The sequence below is a fragment of the Ammospiza nelsoni genome, chromosome 15, assembly GCF_027579445.1.
Source record: "Ammospiza nelsoni isolate bAmmNel1 chromosome 15, bAmmNel1.pri, whole genome shotgun sequence".
Lineage (NCBI taxonomy): Eukaryota > Metazoa > Chordata > Aves > Passeriformes > Passerellidae > Ammospiza > Ammospiza nelsoni.
Window position 1 is genome coordinate 7,432,788 of NC_080647.1, and position 15,699 is coordinate 7,448,486.

Genomic DNA, 15,699 nt, shown 5'->3' on the forward strand with positions numbered 1-15,699 from the left:
GAGCAGCTTTGTTGGGGCTTTGATGAGCTGTCTCTGCTGCAGCTCGGGTGCAGGCTGCTCTTCTGTCTGCAAGGAAACATCAGCTCTGTTAAGGCAGAAACGTTTCCCTCTGAATGACAAGAAAAGAAAAGCCGAGCAGTGGTCTTGTCAAGTGCTGTTCCACTGATAAAACAGAAAATAGGACAAAAGTTTTCTCCCATCAAACAGGGTTATTCTCAGCCAAGAGCAGACATCTCCCATTTATTTATATCTTCTTGCTCCTGTGCTCTTTTTGTTCTCCCATCTGTATAAAGTTTCAAAGGGGCTCCAGGCCTGACGCTGCAAGTCCCCAAAAGCCCTGTCACTGAGGTAAATAAATCCAGCAGCAGCCACTGGATAACTATCTGGGAAGGCTTTCCAGGGTTGCAGCTGAGCCCTGGCACAGATTTGGATGCACAGCTCAGTGGGTGGGATACACACACAGTCACGTTTGAGGGTCAGGGCTTGGAGCTGTGGTGCTGCAAGGAGTGGCAATCCTTGCTGGCCTCTCCTGCTCTCCCACAGTGATTAGTGCACCTTTTATAAGTCACGGAAAAAGAAATATTAGCTGAGTAATACTTAAACAAAGCCTCTGTGTGTTTGGGGATGGTGGGGAGTGTGCAGGCTGGGCTACCAAGAGCAGATTTAGAGCAGCTTTTAATTTCTGATGAAGTCTGTCACATACTTCTGCTTGGAGCAGTGACCCTGGAGGAAGAAATGAGAACCCATTTGGGAAAGGGTGATAGCTCCATAGATCATCGTATCCTGAGTCCCCCAATGACCCAGGGAGGTTTGCTTCAACCTAAGATGGAGATATAATCCCAAAGTGATCTGCAATGCACAGCAGACACAGTGTCTCTCAGTGCTGAGATCTGCAGGGAAAGGCTCTAGGGGGATGGTGCTGGTTGCATTTGGAGACAATTCAGAGGGACACACCAGGGACAGAGCATGTCCAGGTTCCTCTGCATGCTGGACATTGTCAGGAAACGATTTTTCTGCTTTTCAGATGCCTCTCAGGCTCTCCAAAGGCACAGCTGAGCACTGAGGGGCAGAGTTGTGTCCTGTGTGCTGTTCCTGACCATTGTACCTGGTTTTATTTAGAAAAAAAAGGCAGCAAGGCTGGCAGAAGCCATTCTTTGTGATATGATGCAGCAACTGAAAGGAGAAACCCTGCTTTTTATGGCTCTCAAGGAAAGGCTTCCCATTTAGCCCAGGAGTAGCAGCTGTTCTCCCAGTTTACAACACACAAACAGACGGCATTGTTTTCTGATTTGCCTTTTTTATTACAGCTGATATTGGATGGATAGCTAGCAAAAAAACCACAAACAAACAAACAAAAAAAATCCAGCAGGGGAAGACCGGCCCAGCTGGTTCACTGTATGGCATTGGGAGGTGTAGGAGCCCAGCACATCTCTTCCAGGCAAACACCACCCAGGTACACCCATGATCAGTGTTGCTCTCTCTGGGTGCATGGGAAAAGGGTCTCCTTAGGGTGGGTGGGGCAGTGAGAGGTGGTCCTGGGGGCTTTCTTGTATATGGGATGTATGCAAAAGCTGGCAGATGCCCAAGATCCAGCCTGTAAGGGTGGCTCTGCAGCCTGTTGGGAGCACTGCAGTCAAAAGGGACTTTTCTCCCGCAATTCATCAAACACAATTGCATTAATGTGAGGGAGCAGAGCACTGAGTAGGCAGGGGCCATTTTAACAATGCGGAGATGTCTTTCTTATTTATTTATTTCACCAGGATCACACCTGCAAATGGCTGAACAGATTTCCGTAAGTCAGGCTCCCCCGTGTCAGGTGCTCGGCGGGTATTGCTGCCTGGGCTGATCTTTGTGCAGGCAGCGCTGGATTTTTGTTACAGCTTCCTCAAGCTCATCTGCCCTCCCGGCTGCTCTCAGGGTGCAGCCGAGCAAAGGCGCTTCTGCCAAGGCTTGCCAGGCCGGCCGCTCGGCAGGGCTCTGCTGCGCCTCGGGGTGACTCGAACGCTCCTTAATTGGCAGCAGCTCTTCCCCTGGCTGCAGGCAGAGGCTGTGCCAGCTTCCTCCAGCATCGCTGGCTGATCACAGCTTGACTCAGCCTCGCAGCGCTGCTCTCCTTCCCTTCGGAGCCTCTCCCGGGAGCCCGAGGTTCTGGCAGGCGCTTCCTCGGTGCAAGGTGTCTCTGGGGACCCGGGTTCGCTTACCGGCACTGTCTCACATGTGCCCAAACTGGCTGCAGCTCCAGCCGTGGAGGGAGAGCAGCGAGCGCCAGCAGCCAGTGAGTCAGTGCGCTCCCATGGTATTTGCTAGGCTTGGGTGGGGTTCCTCAGAAATGCCAGTTCGCTTCCAAAGGAACATAAATCACCACATTTATACAAGCTTCAGTTCCACAGATCCCTGTTTAGCAGTCGGGATGGGGTTTACGGTTAATTAAAAAAGCAAAAAAGAAGAGGGCATGTGAAAGCAAGACCCAAATGTCTTTAATAATTATCCCAAGAGCGAAAACTTTCACTCCTCTTTCGGATGATGACAAACACCGGGGAGCAGCCGCCCCCGGAAACTCGGGTCCCTCCTGCTCTCTCCCTTTGAAGCTCGGTTTCCTTCCCCTCGGCGGTGCGGGGACGTGACTGGGGACAGAGTGTTCATCACTCGCTGGCACTCGGGCCCTCGGCTGCTCCTGCAGCCGCCCGTGTCCTCCTGCAGAGCAGCTCCTCCCGGGCTGGAGGAACGGGCGAACGGGGCTGCTGCAGCCTTTGCTGGCTTTGGAGAAGGGATCCCTCCTTCCCCTTCTTGCCTGGCTCTGCTCATCTCTCATGGGGGCATTTGTGTGGGCCAGGGGGGACAAGAACGCTGCCTTGCTGGAGGAAGGGAGCAAGCATTTTCTGTGGGTAATCCACCATAACAGCACAGAAAAGCTCCCAAACCCTTTTATTTAAAACGACTGGACCTCCCTTATCTGCTCCACAAATCGAGAGCATCTTTTCCTGCCCTCTTGTCGCTGATCCAAGTCAATTGATTGAAAGCCTGGGTGCCTGATGGCTGGGGTCTCGTTTCTGCATGCACCTGATGCTCGCAGCCACCCACAGCCCATTGCCTCCTTTGTGAGCCTTGTTCCCCTCCTGTGTTTCTGCCTTTGACGTTACCTTCTTTCTCTTGCAAGTTCAAAGAACAAAGCTGTCCTCCCCACGCGCTCAGGCACTCCTTCTTTTCCTAACTGAGCTCTGCAGTGCAGAGTTATTAATAAAAAATCACAACGTCATGTACAGCCCGCACCATCACATCTGTCAATGTCACCACCATGCAAGATTGTGTGTTTTTTCCACCTTTTAATGTTTCTTTGCTGCAGAGGTTGTTTAAAAGGAGGAGGAAAGCTGAGAATTCCCTCCCTACCTGCCAGAAGAAGTGAGTGATGATTTCAGTTAGGGGTGTGGCAGTTTGATGTCATCGTTTGTGGTTATTAAAAACTGTTATTTGAGAATATTCAGCTGCTAAAAAATAAAAGAATTCTAATACTCTACAATGATTTATCTTATCAAAGGTGTCAAAATGATCCTGGTTTGTCAACCTCTTATGTAAAATGTCAATTTCTAAGAGGTGCTCATGGCCTCTGTCTCTGCCTACTCCTTGGTAGCACATTTAAGGTTAATACTCAGCAGTGGCCATTAAAATCAGCTTCTGCTTGAGTGAGGTTAGGTTTTGAAGACTTATTTTCAGCATTTTCCATAGTCAGTAGAATCCATACAGAAGTGCAGGAATACAACGTCCCAGCAAATGCTGGGTTTCACTGCCATGAGGGTGAGTGATGTGCGAAGCAACTTGGGACCCAAGGCCCCTCTGTCCTGACACATTGAGGAATTCAGGGCAAAACCTTCTGAAGAAAACGCTGCAGCAAACAAACACAACATGGCAGAAGGCAGATTTTATGGTGGGGATCTTTCTGTGTTTTCCCTTTGCAGCACAGGGGGACCTCTAATGAGTAACCACACTCCCCATAGCAGTGTTTGGCTCACTCCATTGATCGTCTTGTAGCAAGAAAAGGAATTAATTTGTGGCTCTCCTAGTACCTCAGAGGATTCACAATGTGGAGCAGGGGAAGGTGTCACAACATCAGCCTGAAGCACCAAGTTCCTCCAGCATGGGCTGCAGAGACCATGGGTCTCGTGGCCCCACAAGGGGATCTGCAGGTGGCTGTGAGGGTGGCCCAGAGAGCCACTGAGCCTTCATCACCCCTTGGCACAAACACTTCTGGCGCAGTGCTGTTTTCTGTCTGCATGGCACTGCCACTGGGGTGCAGCTCTGCAATCTTTCTGCTCAGCACTGGGATTCCTTCCTGTTCCACTCCCCTGGGCAGCTGTGGGTACAGCAGTGGGGCTGTGGCAGAGCACAGGCAGGGCTCTTGCCATTGATGGCTCCTGGGGAGGTGGCACAGGACCTAAATGGGTTTGTTGAGAGCAAGCCAAAGCTGGAATTAGAGTGTGGCTGTTGTGTCCATGGGGAGAGTGAGAGCAGGCCCAGACCAATTCAGTGTGCAGGCAAACAGCTGCCAGGAGGGCTTGGTGGAGCCAAGGGGTGATGGAGAGAGGGCTGCTCTAGGACTGGAAAACCCATCAAGTCCTCCTTGTTCTCTGGTACGTGAGGCTGCCTGGGAGTCTCATAATTTGCAGGTTTAAAATCTTGTGGACTTCAGGGAAGAAGGTGGAAACTGCTGTGGGCTAGGCAGGAGGTAGATCTCTTTGAGCTGTAAAAATCCCTGACTGCCTTGTGCCAGCTCGTGTGAGTGGCCATTTACTTCCCAGCTGGAGAGCTGCACAGTGAGGGAGGGGGAAGGAAATCCCACTCTGTGCTAGAATTGTTTTGGTGTAGAGTATCAGGGATATTTCTTCCTCTGTTGTTACAACTACCTCACGCCACGTGTCACTTTCTGCTGTTTTATTTTGCAATAAGAGCAAAATGTCACTTGCTTTTGCAACCTGTACGTGCCATGGGGCATAACATGAGAAGAACATTGAATATCCCTGTTCATTCTGCTGTTCCTTCTGCTATCCATGGGCTGTTCACAAAACCACATTAATATCCCTTCCCTCCAGACACCTGCCAGAGACATGAACTTCTCCTGCTTTGTAATTCCTGCCCAGGAGGTTTGGGACACAGATGAGAAGCCATAGGAGGCCCCAGTCTGGTCCTCTCTGGCTTCTTCCCCTTCCCTGGGGCAGTCCCCAGCAGAGAAGCTCGGGATATTCCTGTTTCTCCTCTCTGGGTCAGCTGGGCCTCTGACTGCTCACAGAGCTGAGTGCACAACCCAGCTGAGTACCCAGCACTGGATGCAGCCCCTCTGCATCCACCAGCTGAGCCACCTGCCCAAATGTTGCCACTTAGTGCAAATTCCAGCCCAAGTTTCCCAAGCATGGATGCAGCCAGGCTGCCTGGAATGGATGCTGAGAGCAGATCTCACACTGGGCCAGTGTGCAAAGCACCACAAACCTGCCCTGTGCCGAATACGGGATGTGGCATGAGTCAAAGTGAGGGACACCAGGAAATAATAGACTTCACATGAAGGAGAGCAATAATTAGCAGCTGTAAATCACCTTTCATCTCCAGATCACAGAGGCGTCTCAAGCACTAATTAGCACAACCTTGCAGCATCCCTGCCCCATAACTAGCACGGGGCAATGGTTATTCCTCTGCTGGCACGCAGCCACGTGTCCTTGCAGGCACCAGCAAGAGGGAACTGGCTTGCAAGGTTGGTCCTGTTCCACTTCTCACAGCCGGGCTGGAGGTTCCTGGGCACCTGTGCCAAGGCTCTGCTGTGTGCCCCAAGCCAGGGCAGGTTTGGTGTCTGCTTCCACAGCAGGTAAGTGAAGATGGGCCAGGGGGAGCAGAGCACGCTTGGGATCCAACCCATTTCTGCTTTGGGTTCTATCTGATATTTTCTGTGTGGAAATCCCTGCTTAACTCAAAGAAAACAAGTGAGCAAGGTAAGCTCCTCCAGGAGCAAAAGTCCCCCTTAACAGCATTTTAAATAAGTATGGCAGGGAAGTTTACAATCTCCTAAAGTTTTCATAAATACACGTGTGTATATATTTAAATACGAATATTTACAAAATATTTAAAAAAAAATCTAGAGTTCTTTAACCTTGGTAGTTATCTCTGTAATGTTGGGAAGACACACCCAAAACACTTGTTAACTCAGGCATGAAGCAGAGAAGACAGGTTTGTAAGGATCTGTATGTAGAGTTGTTCATATTTTTTGGGAAGTACACAGAAGCCTGGCCAGCCCCAGCCTCAATCTCCTGCTTCTCTGAGTGGAGTCATCTTTTGTGGGTAAAATGAAATATGCTTTTCTTGGAAGAATTTAAATGTGAGAAAGCGGCACACTCAGGAAATTTCCCAGTTTGCTGTAGGTGAACCAGACCCATCTTCCTTCCCCCTGGGCTGGTTACCTACAGCACACCAGCAGCACCCCAGTGCCTGAAGGATACAGCATGAGCCTCTGGGTTGCAAAACTTGTCTATTTTGAGTTTGCAGTGAGCAAAATGAAGCAGAAGTTACTGGGCTTCATGTGGGAATTGAAATGTAAGACTGTGAAATATGGGAGAGGGGAATCAGACTGGTTAGTCTCTCTCTGCATTTGAAATGCCTATGAATATTGTTGAAATAGTGCGTGTGATCGTTTTGCATGGCTGAAAATAGCTCTGCAAGGTGCCGGGTGGCAGTGCAAGCCAGCCCTTGGCATCACACAGTTCCCAGCAGCGCTTCATTGTCACACCAGGAGCTTTGCTGTACAAAGAAAGCACAACTGGAGTCTGCTGCATTGTCCATGCTACAAGGAGGTAAATTAAAGGCTAGAGAGATTTTAATTTGCTCCAGGACATAAAGAACGTTGGGGCAGAAGTGAGACCTGCGAGCCCTAGCTGAGAGTCCCTTGCCCTGACTTCTGAAAGATGTGGGATCCATTTCCTTCGTTAAAAATAACCTTGTTTATAACCTCTCTTTCATGATTCAGCTTTTCTGCAGTCATCAACTGATCGCCATCAAAGCAGGGCAGCATCAGATTTCAGGAGGAAGATGCAGTAGGCTGTTGCAGCTGAGGCGTGCTCCCTGCAAAGGGCAGTTTGATGGAGGAAATGAGGGATGCCTTGTCAAAGGGCTGCTCTTTTTGGAGAGGAGCTCTGCTCTCTGAAATCGCTGTGCCAAATCTGCCTGGAGCTCCTGCTGTGCAAATACCCACCCATGGCTTCTGCCCTGCCAGAAACACCAGTGCCTCATCACCATGAACTGGCCCCGTGCATGCCCAAAGCTACAGACAAACGTGGTTTTCCTGGTTCCTCTCCTCCTTCTTGCCTGTAGGTCAGAGCATCAGACATGCGCTGCTCTGCATGCGGTGACCTGCGGCCCTACCAGTGGCACAGCTACCAGTTCCACATTTAAAGCAAGACTCATTGCCAAGAAAAATCTCCTAGAAAGTCCCACACCCCCACTTTTTTATTCCTTGCACTCTGGTGTGACGTGTCTCTCAGGCAGCACAGCTCCCCAGGCTTCTAATGACCATGTTGTGAGGGTTTGCTAACTGCTGCATTATGTTGCCTGCAAAAATCAGGCTACACAGCTGCAGTCCTCATCCTGTTCAGCAGACTGGGAAGCAGAAGCACGGAATGGAAAGGACCATCCCTTTCCAAAACCTTCTGGTGGTTTTTGGCTAGCTCTGGATTAAGTTGCCATGCTCAGATGGGTCAGCGACTGCTGGCCCAAGTGGCGTGCCCATGGACACCCAAATAATCAGTAGCAAACACCCAAGCAGAAGCCAAACTCTTAAGACACATTGCTGTGGTACAAATTTGTGCTCATCCTTAATTTTTTTAGGAGCTAATCCTTTGTCCTTGAAGGAAGAGGAATTTTCTATAAATGTGGTATTTTTTTACACCTCATTGTGTGTTTAATGTTTAACAGTGGGATCATTATGGTTTTATTAGTGGCGTGTAACGCTTTGTCATCTTCAACTGACTTTGCAAACATTAACTAATTGATCTCAACTATGAATCAGTGGTGGTAACTAGGAAGGGAGGTGAAGTGGTCTGCTGGTGCTCGCTGGGGAAGTGGTTGTCAGAGCAGGGCACAGAAAGCAGGGCTCACGTTTTGCTGCTCAGACCACGAACACGACAGCTTTATTAGTGTTATTTCCATTAGTGCTGCTGTCAGGGAGGGCTACTCTGTGTGCAATAAACAACCCTCAGCTGCTTCTCTCTGCCTCTGGTTGAGTTCATGCTCGACAAAATGTCACCAACCCCCAAAAAATGCTGAATTAAGGAAAACACAACAAAAAAAGTGACTGACTTTGTTTTCCTCGGTGATCCAGTGGTTGCCGGGTGTTTTCCGCTCACCCTAACAAAATGCATAATTCAATTATCTATATTTGTGGGAATTAGATGCTAAAGTCAGAAAGGAGCAGGGCTGCTTGCAGCCAGAGCTTGAGAGGTTTTTAAGGGCCACATCGGCAGAGACTGGCTGGAAGCATCCTGAAGCCGGCTGCCGGGAAATTAGCTCCTCGTTTGCAGTATGCAGAACATGTACGGCGGCTTCATGATTTACTCGCTCATCTGCTTCACATTGCGCCTACTCTCCCTCGCGACTGTCCTGGTGTACGCAATCTTGTGTTGCAAAACAGGAGTGAAAATGAGCACTGCAGCGTGGAGGAGCCGCGCCGCTGCCCAGGTGAGGGTGGCCGAGCCCGGCAGGGACACGGCCCCTCGGGGGGATGGAGTGACAGCAGCTTCGGCGATGGGAGGCTGTGGTGGTGGCTTTGGGGGCAAATGAGATGTGTTTGGGGGATGTGGTGATTGCCTGGGGACAGCGGGGATATGGCCCCTCAGTGAGGGGGTGCAGTGATGGATTTGGACATAAGGATGGGGAGGTGCTGGTGGCTTTGGGGACAGCAGGAACAGAGAGGGAAGGTGTAGTAGTGGCCTTGGGAACAGCAGGGATATGGTGGGGACATGAAAGAGTGGCTTTAGGGACAGAGGGTACAGAGTGGGAAGGCATGATGGTGACTTTGGGTACAGTGGGGACACCGTGGGGGCATATGATGCTGGCTTTGGGGACAGAGAAGGCGGAGCAGGATGGTGTAATGGTGGCTTTGGCAATAGAGGGGACACAGTGGGGGGTATGTGATGGTGACTTTGGGACAGCAGGGACACAATGGGGGGGATGATGGCTTTGTGAACCGTGGGGATGCAGCCCCTCAGCGGGTGGATGTGATGGTGACTTTGGGGACAGTGGGGACACACAAGAAGGTGTGATGGTGGCTTTGGGGGCAGAGAGGACACAGCAGGGATATGTGAAGGTGGTTTGGGGACAGTAGGTATTCAGCCCCTCACCAGGGGGCTGTGACAGTGGCTTTGGGGACTGAGGGTACACAGTGGGAAGGTATCATGGTGGCTTTGTGGACAGCGGGACTATAGCTCCTTAGAGGGTGGATGTGATGGTGTTTCTGGGGACAGTGGGGACACAACAAGAAGGTGTGATGGCAGTTTTGAAGACAGCAGAGACACAGTGGGGACATGTGATAGTGACTTTGGGAACAGTGTGGATACAGTGGGAATGTATGATGATGGCTTTGGGGACAGAGGGGACACGGCAGGAATATATGATGACAATGTGGGGACAGTAGGGATGCAGCCTCTCAGTGAGGGGGGTGTCACAGTGGTTTTGGGGACAGCGGAGCCCCAGCAAGGAGGTGTGATGGTGGCTTCAGGGATGCAGGGGACATGCCAGGGAGGTGTGATGGTGGCCTTGGGGACGGCGTGGACGCGCCAGGGAGCTGTGATGACAGCTGGGGGTGGAGGAGACACGGGCGGGAGGTATGGCGGTGCCTTGGGGACAGTGGCGGTGCAGCCGCTCAGCAGGTGGCGGCGGCTTTGGGGACAGGTGGGCTCGGTGCGGGAGCGCGGTGGCTCCGTGCACAGCGGCCGGGCAGAGGTGCGGGTGCCGGGGGGTGCCGGGGCAGATGCGCGGACACCGCGGCGGGAGCGGCGGCCCCGGGCGCGTCCCGCGGGTCCCGGCGGGGCGGGGGTCGCGGGGCGGTTGCCATGGCAGCAGCCGGGCGGCGCGCGCGGCCGGCGGGGCGCGGCGCGGCGCGGCCCCGGAGCGTACCATGTGCGCCCGGCGGCGGGAGGCGGCGGCGGAGGGGCCACGACGGCGGCGGCTGCTGCTGCTGCCCTGCTGCTATAGCTCCGCCGCGGCGGGCCCGGCGACCAGGAGCCGCTGCGTCAATGTAACGGCGGGCACGGGGGCCGGAGGGGACGGGGAGGACGAGGGGGGACGCTGGGTGGCATTTCCACGCCGCGCGTGGCCGCGGGGAGAGGGGGGTGAGGGGGGCGGAGGGCGGGCGGGAGGCGTTAAAATGGCGGCGCGCAGGCGGCCCCCGCGCTAAACCGGCCCCCGTGGCTTGCCCCGCGCCGCCGCGCGTGGCACGGAGCGGCCGCCGCTGCCTGCGAGCGCCGCCGCCGCTGCGAGGTAAGGCCAGGGCGGCCGCGGGGCGCTCGGTGCCCCCCCGAGCCGTGTGTGCCCGGGGACGGGGGGCGCGCTCCGGGGAGGGGGCGCGGCGGCGGCTGGTTCTGGTCCCGGTCCCGCGGGCGGCTGTCCCGGGAGCAGCGCAGGCGGGCTGGCCGCGGGTGCTGGCGCGGCTCCGCATCGCTCCTTTGTCTGGCGGCGGCGGCGGGCCCGGGCTCCGCTCCGCTCCGGCGGGCGGCTGCGGAGGGCGGCTGGCGCGGTACGAGCGTGGCGGGGGCGGCGTTCTGTTCTTTAATAGGAAAAAAAAATTCACAAAGCCCACACCAGAACTAATTTTTGCAGCCGAAAGTGTTGCAGGCGCTGCCATACCCCCGGACTCCTGGCAGCGTGGCAAAGCCCTGCTCGGAGTAGCGGGAAGCGGAGTTTTAGTTCTGGAAAAGCAGCCCAAACTCTCCGGAGGGCTCCGGCCGCCGCAGCGGCGAGAGAGAGGCCGGAGGGGAGGGGGGATTTTTTTCTTTCCTTTTTTTTTTTTTTTTTTTTTTTTTTTTTTTTTTTGACTCTTATGAAGACATGCGCATTTGTTCATTCTTGCCACCGCACTGGAATCTGCCTAGAAACAAAGAACACAGCCTGGCGAAGTTGATGCTGGCTCCCGAAGTGTCTGGCTTTTTTTTTTTTTTCCCCTTTCTTTTTCTTTTCTTTCATTTACTTGTGCCATCGGTAAAAGCCTCGAGATGTTTCCTTCAATTATTCCCATGTGCCTGCTGATGGAAACACACACCCTCCCCGCCTCTCCCCTTGGCCCCCCTCGCCCCTAGCAGGCCAGGTTACGCATTTTGAAAAGTGCAGCCATGATAGACAGAGCAAGTTCTCTCTCCCATTTTGCCCCGGCCCCGCGGTGTGACAGCTCGCAGGAGGTGTGCCTTCTCACCGGGAGCCACCCCCTTGCTGAATCATCGCCCAGCCATGGCCGGACAGCTCGTCCGCCCGGGCAGCGGAGCGTTCCCCGGCCGAGCATGAGGCGCTGGCGGAGCTGACGCGAGGCGCAGACCTGTTAACATTCGGCTCAGGCGCGGGCGAGCGAGGCACAAACCTTCCTGTTTCGTGGCAGCGGGAGCCGCGGATGCAGCTTTGAGCTCAAAGGCAAGACGTGCGCTGCTGTAAGGAATGTCCACTGCCTTTTGAGGTAGTGAAAGTCCGGCTGCCTGGTCCTGCAGCTTTTGCCTCTGAGAACTCCCCTCTTGCTTAGATAGGCTCCGTGTGCGATCAGCAGCGGGCTCGGGGAGTGATGTGCGAATTTGTGGTGTTGTGGCTCGTAGCTGTAATCCCGTATTGCGTTTGCATAGAGAAGTGTATGAACAGTAGTGTCGTGTCTGTGCTGTTTGCCTAAAACTTGTTTATTCTGCACTGATGGAAGTCATTGCCTTTTGTTGCTGCAAGGAAATAATGACTTAATCTTTATGGGGCTTGGGGTGCGAGTGTGTTAGATGCTGAGGTGTTGCGAGGTATCCCTGCCTCCATTCAAAGGTTGCCAAAAAGTAAGAGAGTAAGAGGTGGGATGAGCAATTTTCAGCTGGGGTGTATCAGGCAAGACTAAATTGCAGCAGTTGTTGGACATGTAACATGATCCTGTAATTAGAGTGAGGTTATAGTCTATACCATGTTGAAACTCGGGTGTCTGTGCTGGATCAGTCTGAATTAAGCTAGTTATTCTGGGATTATACAGAAGCAGAAGTAATGCAGTTAAAGTTTCCACAGAGCAGCTTCCATGGGGTTGCAGAGATGTTTTCCCCCTATGGGTCCTCCTTGTGGGCGTTTTGCTCTTAAGGTAATTGTGGAGGCTGCAATGGTGCTGCTTTCTAGGTTGGAGAAAGGCCTTACATGGCACAGTTCTGCTCCTTGGAGCTTAATTTACTAAGGAGCATCCAAATCATGCATCTCGGTCTTGGGAGGGAGGAAAATCCTGGATGGGGGACTTGGGGGTTCAGCTTTGTGCAGAAGTGAAGGACTTAAAGGACTCTGTAATTTGGTCTTAAAACTTCCCTGCCCCCATTACTCTCCATACCCCAAGAAAGACGAGTGGTAGCAAGTCTGGTGGAGAGCCTGCAGACTGTGGTGTTTTCAGTGCTCCTGCCAGTGGGGCAGGATCTTCCTGGGGTGGCTTCAGGCTGCTCTGGTTTGCTGTGGGGTTGTTCTGGTGTGGAGCTGCACAGGCAGACCTGGGGGCTGTGCAGGGTACAGTGTGTGGGCACCAGCTCTGCTCACGGGTGCTGATTTCCCCTGGTATGTGTGTGTGTGTATATATAGACATGGCACATATTTAAACGAAGTCATTTTAAAGTAGAGATGGCCCAGAAAAGTTTTGAGAACTATTTCAGTGTTTTGAGTATTTCTTTTTCAAAGACAATGGACTGTGCTGAAGCTTCAGGTAATATGGGATGTGGTGACAGCAGGAGGAGCAGTCTACTTTGGGCTCACTTGGCCTTCCTAAGAGCAGCTGAATTTTATGTGTGCACCTGGTTCAGCTTGTTTACAGCTGTGTGGCTGCTGCAGATCTGGTGCTGCCTTATGGGCCTTTTGGGAAGTGTTGGCAGGGGCCCAAAGCAGACCTGGTGGTCAGCAAGGAAATTAGCTCCACAGTGCTGTAAATTGTCCTGCTCAGCCTCCTGCAGCATGTGGCCAGGTCAGCAGAACTCAGGGTGCCACATCCTTTCCACTGCTGTGAGGGAGTGAGGGACCCACATGAGGGAAGAGGGAGTGGATCTAAATCTGCCATTCCTCCCTCCAGTGCTGGACCATGTGCTGCAGGAAGGTTACTCACAGTAGGGGTGCTGGGCAGTTGTCCCTCTGAGATGTTGAATCCACACAGAGGATTTTATAGTGGTTTTTGTGCCCAATTCCACATCAATGGGGGCCTTCTCTGCCCTCTTATTCTGTGTTAGGGAATGACTGGCATAAGCCTTACACGTTATTCTTAGAATTTTACAGACCTAGAAATTTTCTCCTGGGCTTGTCCCATCTTGGCAAGAGGAATATGTGGAGCTTAGAATTTTGCACTTATGATGCCATCACATGTGAAGTTTTGAGGGGCTGTTCTGCTGTTCTGTTTAAGGGAATCTCAAAGGGCAACTCCAAAACTTGTGACTGCAGAGAGAGAGGATGGCTTTCTTGCTTTTTGCAGCATAGCTTGCAAATCAATTTTGAAGCTGGTGCTGTTGTACAAGTGGTCCTGCTTCTGGCCTTTTCCTCCAGCCTCTTTTGTCTGTGTAATTAAAGAATAATCTTGCAGAATAGCAAGGAAAAAAGGATGCTCATTTTAGCCATCACTCAGCTTCTCCATGTGGCCACAGAAATGGTTGTGTTGGCACAAGGACTTGGGGGGCCCAGGCAGGACAGGAGGAGGCTGGGCCATGGCAGAACTGCATTGCTAATGTCTGGATTTTCCTAAAGGCACAAGTGAAACCACGGCTGGCCTGGTCACCAGTGCCTGCAGCTCAGTCAGCAGCCTGAAAGCAAATAAAAATTCTCTTTGTGGCTAATGCAGGCACACGTGAAGATGATGAATCTACAGCTGGGATTTGGTGACTGATGCCCACAGCAGGACACCCCTCCTGTGCTGGGGGTTACAGCTTGGCTTTGTTGGTGGAGTGAACCATTGCATGACTCAGATGTGTTGGGAAAGAGTATGGAGCATTCATAGGAGCAAGCTTTTTGGACCATGACCATACTAGAAGTCACATGTGGAGACTGAGTATAAAAACATGAGGCTGCTCACTGAAGGGGAGGCTGAGCACTGCAAAGCACAGTTTGGTTAGATCTCAATATTCAAAGGTAGTCATAGGAGTGGTGGCTCTCTTGGTGGGCTTTGAGAACAGTGCAGACATCCAACCAAAGAACTGCCACGTCAGACAGACATGGCATCTTGCATTTCCATTGCCCAGCTCCAGCCTCCTAGGAGCCATCAGGAAAATGTGAGAAAAATCTTCTGCAAAATGCTAGAAAATCTTGGTTGGGGAGCGACTGCAGCCTGGAAGCAGGGATGTCTTTATTGAACAGTGTGTGTGTTTGCTCTTAAAATCCCTTAAAAGCTCTGAAGCTCAAGCTTGCTTGATTTTCTGTGTTTGCCATATGTAATATTTCAGTGAGAAGTTTCAATTCAGTGTGGCTGAGTTGATGCAGGAGTTCCTTTTTAGGTGGTAGGGATCCACTTACCCATGTGTAATGTACTGGTTTGCTTTTTAGACTGGTTTTTGGAGCGGGGGGGACTGTGAGCTTCTTTTTAGTTCCAGACCTCTGGGCAGTGCATACATCCATCTCTAGGGCAGTGCTCAGGTTCTAATTTGTCATATGATTTAGGCAGACTGGTCTCTTTGCTGAAATTTAGTCTTTAAGCTGGAGCATTTAGAATAACACATTTTGTAATTCTCTATTCACCTCTAATACAACACCACGGGTTTCCCAGGCTTTCCATCTGTGTCTGCTGCTGAAATGGGATTCCTTATTGTGCCCCCTAAGTATAGAAACTGTATAAATGGATCCTTTTAGTTTGTTTTCTCCAGATTTCCATGTGTGCAAAGTGCTGCCCCTGGATAGATGATTTACCTGAATTTGTGCTTGTGATGCTTTTGCAGTTCTTCACCTCTTCCCTGCTAAGCTGTGCAGTGCATGTTGTTCTTTTAAAAGGTGTGCATCCTCCCCTTTTTCTGTGCCATCTTCCAGGAAGGATTGTCTACCCAGAGCGATGTTATCGTCTCCCATTTTAAATGGTGTCAGCAGATATTTGTTTTTTCCCTTCTCTCATTTTGATGCTAAGTACTCACCATGGGAATGAGTCGTCTTGTATTATTCACATGGAGCAAATCTGTGGCTTGGCCTGAAAATTATAAGGCCCTGCTGAGTGAGGGTGAGGGCTTTGGGAGCCCAAGTAGAGGTGCCAGGATCTGTTTGCTTAGGGTTTTTTTTTTGTAAAAGCACGTAGGCCGATAGCAAGCTGAAAAAGCAGTGGCCTTCTGAGCCGGGTATTTTATGTCTGAGGGCTTCTGAATGCATAAAATCAGAGAGAATGTGTCTGTGTAATCCGATCTGCTCTTGAAAGCCTTGTGGAGGGCTGCATGCTGCAGACATAAGCTGTGTCAATAAGAACTCTATTCATCCTCGGAAAACAGCCTCGTGATCAGGTTTGATTGGCAGGCTTCC

General features: G+C 51.8%; 1 protein-coding gene across 1 annotated transcript in view; it reads left to right on the forward strand.

Annotated features, from left to right (window-relative positions):
- The first annotated feature begins 10,205 nt into the window (after nucleotides 1-10,205).
- The window catches only part of MBNL3 (muscleblind like splicing regulator 3), a 91,615-nt gene continuing 86,121 nt past the window's right edge, over nucleotides 10,206-15,699 (forward strand). Inside the window, exon 1 of the mRNA XM_059483023.1 lies at nucleotides 10,206-10,264. The gene's annotated coding sequence lies outside the window, so the exon portion shown is untranslated. The remainder of the gene's footprint in view (nucleotides 10,265-15,699) is intronic.